Genomic DNA, 10,000 nt, shown 5'->3' on the forward strand with positions numbered 1-10,000 from the left:
CAAGGAAAAGAGGGAGAAAGAAAGGAAGGATGGATGATGGAAGGATGGTGAAGGTGTTTGATCAGGGAAGGAAGGATGGTAAAGGTTTTTGATCAGGGAAAGAAGGAAGGATGGATGGTGAAGGTGTTTGAACAGGGGAAGGAAGGATGGTGAAGGTGTTTGAACAGGGAAGGAAGATTGGAAGGATGGTGAAGGTGTTTAAACAAGGAAGGATGGAAGGATGGTGAAGGTGTTTGAACAGGGAAGGAAGGATGGTGAAGGTGTTTAAACAAGGAAGGAAGGATGGTGAAGGTGTTTCAATAGGGAAGGAAGGATGGTAAAGATGTGTTGAACAGGAAGGAAGGAAGGAAGGAAGGATGGAAGGATGGTAAAAGATGTGTTGAACAGGAAGGAAGGAAGGAAGGAAGGAAGGATGGTAAAGATGTGTTGAACAGGAAGGAAGGAAGGAAGGAAGGATGGTAAAGATGTGTTGAACAGGGAAGGAAGGATGGTAAAGATGTGTTGAACAGGAAGGAAGGAAGGAAGGAAGGATGGTAAAGATGTGTTGAACAGGAAGGAAGGATGGTAAAGATGTGTTGAACAGGAAGGAAGGAAGGAAGGATGGTAAAGATGTGTTGAACAGGAAGGAAGGAAGGAAGGATGGTAAAGATGTGTTGAACAGGAAGGAAGGATGGTGAAGATGTGTTGAACAGGAAGGAAGGAAGGAAGGATGGTAAAGATGTGTTGAACAGGAAGGAAGGAAGGAAGGATGGTAAAGATGTGTTGAACAGGGAAGGAAGGATGGTTAAGATGTGTTGACCAGGAAGGCAGTAAGGAAGGAAGGAAGGATGGTAAAGATGTGTTGAACAGGAAGGAAGGAAGGAAGGAAGGAAGGAAGGAAGGAAGGAAGGAAGGAAGGAAGGAAGGAAGGATGGTAAAGATGTGTTGAACAGGAAGGAAGGAAGGAAGGAAGGATGGTAAAGATGTGTTGAACAGGAAGGAAGGAAGGAAGGAAGGATGGTAAAGATGTGTTGAACAGGGAAGGATGGAAGGATGGTAAAGGTGTTTGAACAGGAAGGAAGGAAGGATGGAAGGATGGTGAAGGTGTTTGAACAGGGAAGGATGGAAGGATGGTGAAGATGTGTTGAACAGGGAAGGAAGGAAGGATGGTAAAGATGTGTTGAACAGGAAGGAAGGAAGGAAGGAAGGAAGGATGGTAAAGATATGTTGAACAGGGCCCTAAACTGAGAGTGCTGCTATAGGATCAGATCATCAGACTGTGTAGTGTGTCTCCATCTAGTGGCGGAAATATAACACTGCAGGTCAGACTCATTTTATTGGTCACATACACCTGTTTAGCAGATGTTATTGCAGGTGTAGCTAAATGCTTGTGTTTCTAGCTCCGACACTGCAGTAATATCTAACAAGTAATATCTAGCAGTTTCTATAACATATACCCAATACACACACATCTAAAGTAAAGGAATGGAATTAAGAATATATAAATATATGGACGAAAGCAACGTCAGAGCGGCTAAGATACAGTAGAATAGTATAGAATACAGTATATACATATGAGATGAGTAATACATAGACTAAGATACAGTAGAATAGTATAGAATACAGTATATACATATGAGATGAGTAATACATAGACTAAGATACAGTAGAATAGTATAGAATACAGTATATACATATGAGATGAGTAATACATAGACTAAGATACAGTAGAATAGTATAGAATACAGTATATACATATGAGATGAGTAATACATAGACTAAGATACAGTAGAATAGTATAGAATACAGTATATACATATGAGATGAGTAATACATAGACTAAGATACAGTAGAATAGTATAGAATACAGTATATACATATGAGATGAGTAATACATAGACTAAGATACAGTAGAATAGTATAGAATATAGTATATACATATGAGATGAGTAATACATAGACAGATACAGTAGAATAGTATAGAATACAGTATATACAAATGAGATGAGTAATACATAGACTAAGATACAGTAGAATAGTATAGAATACAGTATATACATATGAGATGAGTAATACATAGACAGATACAGTAGAATAGGATAGAATACAGTATATACATATGAGATGAGTAATACATAGACTAAGATACAGTAGAATAGCATAGAATACAGTATATACATATGAGATGAGTAATACATAGACTAAGATACAGTAGAATAGTATAGAATACAGTATATACATATGAGATAAGTAATACATAGACTAAGATTTATTTATTTATTTTATTCCACCTTTATTTAACCAGGTAGGCAAGTTGAGAACAAGTTCTCATTTACAATTGTGACCTGGTCAAGATAAAGCAAAGCAGTTCGACAACATACAACAACACAGAGTTACATATGGAGTAAAACAAACATACAGTCAATAATACAGTAGAAAAATAAGTCTATATACAATGTGAGCAAATGAGGTGAGATAAGGGAGGTAAAGGCAAAAAAGGCCATGGTGGCAAAGTAAATACAATATAGCAAGTAAAACACTGGAATGGTAGATTTGTAGTAGAAGAAAGTGCAAAGTAGAAATATAAATAATAAGGTGCAAAGGAGCAAAATAAATAAATAAATACAGATATATACAGGAAGTACCAGATAAATGTGGAGCTATATACAGGAAGTACCAATACCAGATCAATGTGGAGCTATATACAGGAAGTACCAGATAAATGTGGATCTATATACAGGAAGTACCAGATCAATGTGGAGCTATATACAGGAAGTACCAGATAAATGTGGAGCTATATACAGGAAGTACCAGATCAATGTGGAGTATATACGAAGTACCGAATCAATGGGAATCTATATACAGGAAGTACCAGATCAATGTGGAGCTATATACAGGAAGTACCAGATCAATGTGGATCTATATACAGGAAGTACCAGATCAATGTGGAGCTATATACAGGAAGTACCAGATCAATGTGGAGCTATATACAGGAAGTACCAAATCAATGAGGAGCTATATACAGGAAGTACCAGTACCAGATCAATGTGGAGCTATATACAGGAAGTACCAGATCAATGTGGATCTATATACAGGAAGTACCAGATCAATGTGGAGCTATATACAGGAAGTACCAGATCAATGTGGAGCTATATACAGGGAGTACCAGTACCAGATCAATGTGGAGCTATATACAGGAAGTACCAGATCAATGAGGAGCTATATACAGGGAGTACCAGATCAATGTGGAGCTATATACAGGAAGTACCAGATCAATGAGGAGCTATATACAGGAAGTACCAATACCAGATCAATGTGGAGCTATATACAGGAAGTACCAGATCAATGTGGAGCTATATACAGGAAGTACCAGTACCAGATCAATGTGGAGCTATATACAGGAAGTACCAGATCAATGTGGAGCTATATACAGGAAGTACCAGATCAATGTGGAGCTATATACAGGGAGTACCAGATCAATGTGGAGCTATACAGGAAGTACCAGATCAATGAGGAGCTATATACAGGGAGTACCAGATCAATGAGGAGCTATATACAGGAAATACCAGTACCAGATCAATGTGAAGCTATATACAGGAAGTACCAGATCAATGTGGATCTATATACAGGAAGTACTAGTACCAGATCAATGTGGATCTATATACAGGAAGTACCAGATCAATGTGGAACTATATACAGGGGGGGAGACCGGCCTGGATATAGAAGCTATTTTTTAGTCTCTCTGTCCCAGCCTCTCCGCCTTTAAGATGGTAGCAGGGAACTGGCTGTAGGTGTCCTGGAGGGCAGGTAGTTTGCCCCCAGTGAATGCGCTGGGCTGACCACTCCACCCTCTGGAGAGCCCTGCGGTTTGCGGACAGTGCAGTTGCCGTACCAGGCGGTGATACAGCCCGTACAGAATGCTCTCGATGGTGCACCTATCTAATATTACACCTGTCTAATATTTAGGGACGGGACGATACCAGTATCGCAATACTATTTAACTTCTTTAAAGGAAACAAACATTATTTGTTGAGTTTTTGAAAGAAAAGCATTTCACTGTATTTGTGCATTTGACATTAAAACTTGAATCTAGAAATGATTGTGTTCTGTCTACAGGGGGCAGTGTTGTACCATCATCAGCTTGTTCTAACATAGTAGAACATGTACAGATGCAGGAGCTTTATTTGAGCCAGTTTGCAGCAACAGGAAATGGGAATTATTACGTGGATTTGAATTTTAATTTACATTTTTTTGTAAGGGGTTGATACAGGGAAAATCAAGTCTGAAATTCCTCACTTTAGAAGCCTTTTTTAATAAAACCACAAATGCTACTTACTACACGTTTAAAATGTCCTCCAGATCTCCTGCAAACAGGGCGATCAAATTAGGATCCTACATCTGTAGTAATGCTGCCTGTTAGAATGTCTGGTAGTATATCATCTCTTTCTGTTGGATAAAGAACCGAGTCGTATTCACTTGACACCAAAACTGAAGAACACCGGACCCCAAACTGGGATGGATTACCTGCACTTTTCCAATAACGGGAAAGGGAAAGGGGGGATACCTAGTCAGTTGTCATGGAGATAATAATGGGAAAGGGGGGGATACCTAGTCAGTTGTCATGGAGATAATAATGGGAAAGGGGGGGATACCTAGTCAGTTGTCTTGGAGATAATAATGGGAAAGGGGGATACCTAGTCAGTTGTCATGGAGATAATAATGGGAAAGGGGGGGATACCTAGTCAGTTGTCATGGAGATAATAATGGGAAAGGGGGATACCTAGTCAGTTGTCATGGAGATAATAATGGGAAAGGGGGGATACCTAGTCAGTTGTCATGGAGATAATAATGGGAAAGGGGGGATACCTAGTCAGTTGTCATGGAGATAATAATGGGAAAGGGGGGATACCTAGTCAGTTGTCATGGAGATAATAATGGTGAAAGGGGGATACCTAGTCAGTTGTCATGGAGATAATAATGGGAAAGGGGGGATACCTAGTCAGTTGTCATGGAGATAATAATGGTGAAAGGGGGGGGATACCTAGTCAGTTGTCATGGAGATAATAATGGGAAAGGGGGGATACCTAGTCAGTTGTCATGGAGATAATAATGGTGAAAGGGGGGGATACCTAGTCAGTTGTCATGGAGATAATAATGGGAAAGGGGGGGATACCTAGTCAGTTGTCATGGAGATAATAATGGGAAAGGGGGGGATACCTAGTCAGTTGTCATGGAGATAATACTGGGAAAGGGGGGATACCTAGTCAGTTGTCATGGAGATAATAATGGGAAAGGGGGGATACCTAGTCAGTTGTCATGGAGATAATAATGGTGAAAGGGAGGATACCTAGTCTGTTGTCATGGAGATAATAATGGGAAAGGGGGATACCTAGTCAGTTGTCATGGAGATAATAATGGGAAAGGGGGGATACCTAGTCAGTTGTCATGGAGATAATAATGGGAAAGTGGGGATACCTAGTCAGTTGTCATGGAGATAATAATGGGAAAGGGGGGGATACCTAGTCAGTTGTCATGGAGATAATAATGGTGAAAGGAGGATACCTAGTCTGTTGTCATGGAGATAATAATGGGAAAGGGGGGATACCTAGTCAGTTGTCATGGAGATAATAATGGTGAAAGGAGGATACCTAGTCTGTTGTCATGGAGATAATAATGGGAAAGGGGGGGATACCTAGTCAGTTGTACAACTGAATGCCTTCAACTGAAATGTGTCTTCCGCATTTAACCCCCAACCCCTCTGAATCAGAGAGATTTGGGGGGGCTGCCTTAATCGACATCCACGTCTTCGGCGCCCGGGGAACAGTGGGTTAACTGCCTTGTTCAGGGCCCGGGGAACAGTGGGTTATCTGCCTTGTTCAGGGCCCGGGGAACAGTGGGTTATCTGCCTTGTTCAGGGCCCGGGGAACAGTGGGTTAACTGCCTTGTTCAGGGCCCGGGGAACAGTGGGTTAACTGCCTTGTTCAGGGCCCGGGGAACAGTGGGTCACCTTGTTCAGGGGGCAGAACGACAGATTTGTACCTTGTCAGCTCGGGGATTCGAACTTGCAACCTTTCAGTTACTAACCCAACGCTCTAACCACTAGGCTACCCTGCAACATAAATCCTTTTTTGTTGCAAAAAAAACCCCATTTAGCTACGGTGTGCACTAATGAATAGATCCCCAGCTGCTTGTTAGGGAATAAGGTGCCGTCTGGGACTCAGTTTGATGTGGATGTTGATTTGCTCATAGATGGTCAGTTGTAGTTACAAAGAAACATTGGTTCCCATAATGCAATGGTGTGTGTGTCGTCCATTTAATGTTTCATCCTTAGCCTGTTCTGCTGTACTGACACACACACGTTTATTTTAGTCATTTAGCAGACACTCTTATCCAGAGCGACTTACAGTAGTGAATGCATACATTTTTATTACATTTGTACATACTGGCCCCCCTGTGGGAATCGAACCCACAACCCTGGCGTTGCAAGCGCCATGCTCTACCAACTGAGTTACAGTGGGACTGTGGGGACACACACACACACACACACACACACACACTGACACATACACACACCCAGCTGACACACACACACACACACTGACACATGATCAACATTCATTATTAACATAGAGTTGCTAGTCCTACCCTAATGCTAACATAAGTGCTTTCTCTCCCTCGTGTGTGTGTGTGTGTGTGTGTGTGTGTGTGTGTGTGTGTGTGTGTGTGTGTGTGTGTGTGTGTGTGTGTGTGTCTCTGTGCCAAGTGTTTTCACAGACATGTTCAGTCTATTCCTTGTCTACGTCTGTCATCCCAACATGTGTCAAGCTGACCACCATTGTCCCTCTGTAGCCAAGAGCTCCAAGGTAACCTGTGATTACAGCCCCATATCCACCGTCCCGTAGCATCTCACATCTGTCACTATGAAGTGTTTTGAAAAGGCTAGTTATGACACACATCACCACCAAAATTATCCCAGAAACCCTAGACCCCACTCCAATTTGCATACCGCCCCCCTAACAGATCCACAGATGATGCAGCCTCTATTGCCACTCCACACTGCCCTTTCCCACCTGGACAAAAGGAACATCTATGTGAGAATGTTGTTCATTGATTACAGCTCAGTGTTCAACAACACAGTTCCCCTCAAAGCTCATCACTAAGCTAAGGATCCTGGGACTAAACACCTCCCTCTGCAACTGGATCCTGGACTTCCTGACGGGCCGCCCCCATGTGGTGAGGGTAGGTAACAACACATCCGCCATGCTGATCCTCAACACGGGGCCCCTCAGGGGTGCGTGCTCAGTCCCCTCCTGTACTCCCCTGTTCACTCATGACTGCACGGCCAGGCAAGACTCCTACACCATCATTAAGTTTGCTGACGACACAACAGTGGTAGGCCTGATCACCGACAACGACGAGACAGCCTATAGGGAGGAGGTCAGAGGCCTGGCCGTGTGGTGCCAGGACAACAACCTCTCCCTCAACGTGATCGAGACCAAGGAACTGGTCGCGGACTAGAGGAGAACGAGGCGAGAGCCTCCTCCATCCACATCGACTGGGCTGTAGTGGAGCGGGTCGAGAGCTGTAGTGGAGCGGGTCGAGGGGCTGTAGTGGAGCGGGTCGAGGGCTGTAGTTTAGTGGGTCGAGAGCTGTAGTGGAGCGGGTCGAGGGCTGTAGTGGAGCGGGTCGAGGGCTGTAGTGGAGCGGGTCGAGGGCTGTAGTGGAGCGGGTCGAGGGCTGTAGTGGAGCGGGTCGAGGGGCTGTAGTGGAGCGAGTCGAGGGCTGTAGTTTAGCGGGTCGAGAGCTGTAGTGGAGCGGGTCGAAGGGCTGTAGTGGAGCGGGTCGAGGGGCTGTAGTGGAGCGGGTCGAGGGGCTGTAGTGGAGCGAGTCGAGAGCTGTAGTGGAGCGGGTCGAGGGCTGTAGTGGAGCGGGTCGAAGGGCTGTAGTGGAGCGGGTCGAGGGCTGTAGTGGAGCGGGTCGAAGGGCTGTAGTGGAGCGGGTCGAAGGGCTGTAGTGGAGCGGGTCGAGATCTTCAAGTTTCATAACACTAAGGACTTAACATTTTTTCTTTTATTTTTAATTTAACCTTTATTTAAACTAGGTAAGTCAGTTAAAGAACAAATTCTTACTTACAATGACGGACTACTAAAAAAGGCAAAAAGAGGCCTAGTTAAATAAGGGCCGCACAAACCCAGACAGTCGTGAAGAGGGAACGGCAGCGAGGCTGAACAAATTTGGCATCGGCCCCTGAGTTCCTCGAAAAGTTCTACAGCTACACCACTGAGCTACTCTCAGACCAACAGGCTCCAAGACAGCTTCTACCCCCCAAGCTATAAGACTGCTAAATAGCCAGACTGCTAAATAGCCAGACTGCTAAATAGCCAGACTGCTAAATAATCAATTAATGGTCAAATTAAACCAAGCACATTTTATTTTGTCACATGCTGGTCTGGTGAACCCTGACCTCTTTACATCAGGTTCTGGTGAACCCTGACCTCTTTACATCAGGTTCTGGTGAACCCTGACCTCCTTACATCAGGTTCTGGTGAACCCTGACCTCCACACGACGATCCTAATCGTGAACGACCTCTTTACATCAGGTTCTGGTGAACCTGACCTCCTTACATCGGTTCTGGTGAATGACTTACAAGTTCTGGTGAACCTGACCTCTTTACATCAGGTTCTGGTGAACCTGACCTCCTTACATCAGGTTCTGGTGAACCTTGACCTCCTACTCGGTGAATACCTTACATCAGGTTCTGGTGAACCCTGACCTCCTTACGTCAGGTTCTGGTGAACCCTCCTGGGTGTGCAGGGTTTTGCTCCTAACACACCTGATTCAGCTAATCTCTCTTGTCCAGGAGGCTCCTAACCTATTGTCTCTCTCCTCTCTCTCCCTCCTCCCTATCCTCCCTCTCTCCCTCCTCTCTCTCCTCCCTCTCTCCCTCCTCCCTCTTGCTCCTCCCCTCTCCCCCTCCTTCCTCTCCCCCTCCGTATCCTCTCTCTCTCCCTCCTCCCTCTCCTCCTCTCTCCTCTCTCTCCTCCCCCTCTCCCTCCTCCCTCTCCTCCCTCTCTCTCTCCTCCCTCTCCTCCCTCTCCCCCTCCCTATCCTCTCTCTCTCCCTCCTCTCCCTCCTCTCTCTCTCCCTCCTCTCCCTCCTCACTCTCCTCTCTCTCCTCCCTCTCCCCCCTCCGTATCTTCTCTCTCCCTCCTCCTTTCCTCCCTCTCTCCCTTCTCCTCCTCCTCCTCCCCTCTCCTCCCCTCTCCAGTCCATGAAGCCTGTAACCTGGTCCCTATGGACCCAAACGGCCTGTCTGACCCCTACGTGAAGCTCAAACTCATCCCCCGACCCCAAGAGTGACACCAAGCAGAAGACCAAGACCATCAAGGGCAACCTCAACCCCACCTGGAACGAAACCTTCAAATTGTATGTTCAGTTGACGCTACACTTTACACTATCTTTGTTAAAGAGGCATCTAAACTTTACACTATCTTTGTTAAAGAGGCATCTAAACTTTACACTATCTGTGTTAAAGAGGCTTCTAGACTTTACACTATCTTTGTTAAAGAGGTTTCTAGACTTTACACCCTCTTTGTTAAAGAGGTTTCTGAACTTTACACTATCTTTGTTAAAGAGGCTTCTGAACTTTATACTATCTTTGTTAAAGAGGCATCTAAACTTTACACTATCTTTGTTTAAAAAGGTTTCTGAACTTTATACTATCTTTGTTAAAGACGCTTCTGAACTTTACACTATCTTTGTTAAAGAGGCTTCTAAACTTTACACTATCTTTGTTAAAAAGGCTTCTGGACTTTACACTATCTTTGTTAAAGAGGCATCTAAACTTTACACTATCTTTGTTAAAGAATGACTGGAGATGACTTAATGAGTGTCCTCTAACTCCTTCCTTCCTTCCTTCCTTCCTTCCTTCCTTCCTTCCTTCCTTCCTTCCTTCCTTCCTTCCTTCCTTCCTTCCTTCCTTCCTTCCTTCCTTCCTTCCTTCCTTCCCCTCCCTCCCTC

The 10,000-nt window shown here is 44.4% G+C and overlaps 1 pseudogene; it reads left to right on the forward strand.

Annotated features, from left to right (window-relative positions):
• Positions 1 to 10,000, forward strand: part of LOC123725124 (protein kinase C beta type-like) — a 127,392-nt pseudogene that overhangs the window by 50,659 nt on the left and 66,733 nt on the right.

Source organism: Salmo salar, chromosome ssa11, assembly GCF_905237065.1.
Source record: "Salmo salar chromosome ssa11, Ssal_v3.1, whole genome shotgun sequence".
Taxonomy (NCBI): domain Eukaryota; kingdom Metazoa; phylum Chordata; class Actinopteri; order Salmoniformes; family Salmonidae; genus Salmo; species Salmo salar.